Raw genomic sequence first — 4901 nt, 5'->3', positions numbered from 1 at the left:
TTCACCTTCAACCCCAGACAGCCAGAAACTGTATCAAAGACAGTTAACAGTGTGTAAAGGTGGGAAGTAGGTGAGGGATCACACCTCTGTTGACTCCTATCGGATGTTCCAGGGAAAAAAGGGGAGAAATAGAAGAAAGAAAATGCAAAACACTGATTATCAATTTATATTTTTTATCTACTGTGAAGCTTTTATGTATAATTATTTTATTATTGAATGAAAATGAAGATGAGAGAAAATAGCTGTAGCTTGCTTAAGTGCATTAATGAAGGCAGATTGAGCACTGCACAGTATTATCACTCCTATCTCGCTCTCTGTGGTGAGGTCGAGCCTGAACCACCAGAGGGTGCTGTGACAGCTCTTTCCTCCCCTCCCCCTTTCCTTATGGGACATCCTGCACTGACAGTCAATATCCAGCCTCTTCATTCAGTTTGTCTGTTTGTATTAAATGACTGGAGGAGGTCTGATGACACAGAATGACTGATGACCCTTCACCAGACTCTCTTTGTCAAATAAAACTCCAAATTACAAAACTGAAACTGAGTCAAAGGATGATACAAAGGCTGCAGGACTGTTTACACAAAGGATTTGAAAGTCAAATGAAACGGTCATGCAGTTTTTACTTTATACTGTCTGAACTGCAGAAGTCAGCGCCAGAAAAACCCTTTAATGACCCCCCCCTTTCCCCCCACTGTCTGTGCATTGTGCATGTGTTAGTTTGTAATTAGTAAGCACATTGTGGAAACTCAATTAAGCACAAATTACTGTAGGAATGTGCACATGTAAGTACAATTTAAACTGAAATAATAAAGGCTTTAAAACAGGCTGTTGTACATCAAGATTACATAATAATGCAGGTGTAACTGTGGAGTTTTCTTATAAACAAACAGCAGTTATATATTTTTTAAATCTTAATATTTACATCGTTTTTTTTTTAGGTTACCACAAACAACTGTTGATCAGCATACAGCTGGTGGCAGGGATGTGTGATGTGTTGGGCATGGATTGTGCATAGAAACAAAACACCACCACTGGAACCGGTTGTGAATAATAGGCAGAAAAGTGCAACTTTGTTTTGCAATTTTCACTTTCTCCAACAATTTGTTTGCAAAAAAATGCCCAATAAACATTGCTGCTGTGAAACAACAATCACCAAAAGAAAAGGTAAGTGACATTTGACCAACTTTACAGGAGAGCAAAAACCAAACAATGACCACTACAGACTTACAGCTGCAGTAGGTAACTTTTATAGAAACAACTTTTAGGTTCCTCTGGCTCCTCCTAGTGCTCCTAATGACATCTGCAAGAATCCACTGGGCCCGAACGAAAGTAACCAATCAGAGCCGAGACAGATATAAAGACGCTTTGGGTTGAAGGCTTAAAGATAGCGGATTGTTGAGCCTCATTTCCAGTATCTGTATTTGAGAAAACCTGATTGTTTCACAGATGATCTGTCTCGTGCACTACTGTCAGGATACAATGAACCACTGACTGCAGCTTTAAGTACAGAACTACAGTAAATGCACTTTCCACCACTGGTTACTGGGTTTGAATCCAGGACTTTTACTTCTACTGCAGTGATATTAAGTTGTATATTTTGCATCATGTTTTTAAAGTATTTCTTCCATCACTGTGATGATGCTGATAAACTCCACCCAACCAGTCGTGAAAGCAGGATATAAAACAACATCGAGGATCTGTTCCCAGAACAGTTTGTCCTCTTTCCCCTTCTGCAACACACGTCTTGCTGATGATAAACAGTCCAGGCCTTCAACCATTTGTGTTTTCCAGGGGACTCTGGACATGAATCTGAGCAAGTGCTTCCCTACAGGGAGCGTAACATCATTTCAGATTCCTTTTTAGTGATGCAATGAACATTCCCACATGTTGGTGTGAGGGACTTTCACAGGCTGTGCAAGCCGAAGGGAAGAGAAACAAACCTCCCTTCAGCCTGTAGTCTACCTCGTAACCCGGATCAGAGCAACTGGAAACAAAAACAACATGAAGAAACGTGCTGGTTTAAAGTCTGCTTCTATTTGAGTTCATTCACTGCCAGTTATTTACAATAAATTCATTTGTTAAATTATTTGTTGTTGCAGTATGTTTTGGCCAGGTGTTACTTAATGAGCATGACGGGATTAAATACCAGGCCATAAAGGCCTTAGACCATGCAGGGACACCCACCTTGCTTTAGCCAGGGGCCACTTTTAAACAATGACAGGAGGTCAGGGGCCAGTTAATAAACTAACATTAATAATATTTGTTACTGGGGATGCAGAATAATTATCGGGCAGATACATTCTCAGCCGATAACAGGAATTTTATACTATTATGAATTATTGGAATAATTAGATTACAGTCGATAAATGATCGGTCCATTGAACTCTTATATGTTTGTGATGTGTTTTGATAAACTTTACAAGAAAAAACTAAATTAACTTTTGTGTTAACAAACAGTTCGATTGGATTAGATCAGATCTATCGAATATTTAATCAACCATCTTTGCTCACTACATCTCAGACTTTCTTATATAAACTACTTATGAACGAGCATCCCTATCAGATACAATGAATAAATACGATGAATGAATATTAGCACTGAGTCGTCTCTTCTCATTCTCAGTCTTTCAACATTTGACGACCAGGAGTATGATTGCTGATACAGGGGGCGGATGTAGAGAAATATTCATGGGGGGTCCAGAGTGTTGGCGTGGAGACTTTAAGGAGTCGCAGAAATATCTGCTGATTTAATCACAAACAATCACATATATCATTTGCTTGAAAAAGCCCCAGAATGAAGATATTTGAACTCAAAAGCATTACTGTGGCACATTAGTAAAGCACTGAATACAAATATCTGAAGGTGGCATTTTTTCCCCAAATCTTCAGACATTTGTCTTTTTTCATTTAACTTAAGTCTGTCATTTAATCTTGAGATTAAATTAAATTTGACAGAATTTGACAACAAACTGGGGTGGCCAGACATTTATTAGGCCCCTTTGCTGATGATCTATTTATTTTTATTGTGAATTAGAAAATAAGAGTACGGTTCTGGCCTTAAGTTGAGTATCACTGCCCGATATCCTCAGGGGCCCCAAAGGCCTAAATTCAGTGTGTGTTAATTAGTTCTGGGTAATTTGATCAGTTGTAAATCTGTATGGTAATATGCTCTACAGCACAATGTTAACTGAGATAAGATAAAGGCCTTAAAGGTGTTGTAGACAAACCTAATGAAACATCATCATTGTACATTTTGCAGTGTGTTCAGGATCACAAATGTTTCCTCGTTATGATGTAAAAAGGTATAATATTACGTCTTCTGCATTGATTTCAACACTTTTAACTGTCCATCGTGACTTTGACAATGTTATAAAGGGCATCAAGTTAATCTGGTCTTGTAACCTGGAAGAGGTTTTAACCATGCTTAAGAGTACACAGTAAATAAAGTGAACATCAGGTTCTCTTTTTATTGTACGCTATATTATGATTCACCTCAATGACCTCACTGTGAACAGGATTCAGGGGAACTACTTTCTGTTCCTTTAAAAACTACCGACAGCATCATGTGAATGGCCATAAACAGCTGAGTTAAAGATCCATAGATTCACATGTTTTCATTAGTTTATAATCACCTGAAAGTAAGAATCACTGGGTTTTTGTTACTTTATAATTAGACGTTTTTATTTACTTCTACGGAGGCTGCCATCCTACACACTGGGGCCTTTCTGACTTCCAGTCTTTCCCAATTTATGCACTTCCAACACTGTTTATGGACCCCAGTATGCAATAATATTTCAATGTTTATACACAAAAAACTACATGTTGTTTGCCCAGAAACTGATAGATAAATATAATAAAATAAAAATATAATAACAATGTATACACTATATACAAATAAAGTGCAAAAGATAAATAGATAAAAAGGAAAATAGAACTAAATGTAATGACACATAGAACTGATATAATTTGAGATATTTTAAGAGTTAAGAGGTGTATTAGAATAACACATATTATATGATTATAATATTTATAATAATAATACTAATTCTAATAATAATAATAATAATAATAATAATAATAATAATAATAATTCTAATAATAATAATAATATAATAATAATAATAATATAATAATACTAATTCTAATAATAATAATAATATAATTCTAATAATAATAATAATATAATTCTAATAATAATAATAATATAATAATAATAATAATAATATAATATTAATAATAACAGTGGGTGATGAGGGCAGAATACTGATGATGCTGATGATGACTCACTGGCTGTGTGTTATAATGTATTCCTGCTCCCCTTTAAACCCCCTGCTGAGTGAGTCCTGGTTCTGGTCCTCCTCCTGGTCCTGGTCCTGATTCTGGTCCTGGTTCTGCTCCTGCTCCTGGTTCTGGTCCTGCTCCTGGTCCCGATTCTGGTCCTGGTTCTGCTCCTGGTCCTGGTCCTGATTCTGGTTCTGCTCCTGGTCCTGGTCCTGATTCTAGTCCTGGTTCTGCTCCTGGTTCTGGTTCTGGTCCTGGTCCTGGTTCTGGTTCTGCTCCTGGTCCTGGTCCTGATTCTAGTCCTGCTTCTGCTCCTGGTTCTGGTTCTGGTCCTGGTTCTGGTCTGCTCCTGGTCCTGGTCCTGATTCTAGTCCTGCTTCTGCTCCTGGTCCTGGTTCTGGTTCTGCTCCTGGTCCTGGTCCTGATTCTAGTCCTGGTTCTGCTCCTGGTTCTGGTTCTGGTTCTGGTCCTGGCCCTGGTCCTGGTTCTGGTCCGTCTGGTCCCGGTCCCGGTCCCGGTCCCGCTCTAACCCAGCACCGTGTATCTGCTGTGTTTCTGTCACATTCCCATAGGAAGTGAGTGGGGCCGCTCTCAGCCAATCAGAAGAGCGGATCTCGCTC

The 4901-nt window shown here is 38.5% G+C and overlaps 1 long non-coding RNA gene across 1 annotated transcript; it reads right to left on the bottom strand.

The window, feature by feature from the left end:
- Positions 1-2015: 2015 nt before the first annotated feature.
- Positions 2016-4900, bottom strand: LOC127365347 (uncharacterized). Its single transcript, XR_007885176.1, has 2 exons — positions 4288-4900; positions 2016-2742 (listed from the first exon to the last, which is right to left on the bottom strand). It is a non-coding gene; the product is annotated as an uncharacterized LOC127365347 (long non-coding RNA).
- Between the last annotated feature and the right edge of the window lies 1 nt (position 4901).

Source organism: Dicentrarchus labrax, unplaced genomic scaffold (assembly GCF_905237075.1).
Source record: "Dicentrarchus labrax unplaced genomic scaffold, dlabrax2021, whole genome shotgun sequence".
NCBI lineage: Eukaryota > Metazoa > Chordata > Actinopteri > Moronidae > Dicentrarchus > Dicentrarchus labrax.
Note: the sequence above shows the minus strand (reverse complement) of the source record. Positions and strands in the feature narration are given on the sequence as shown.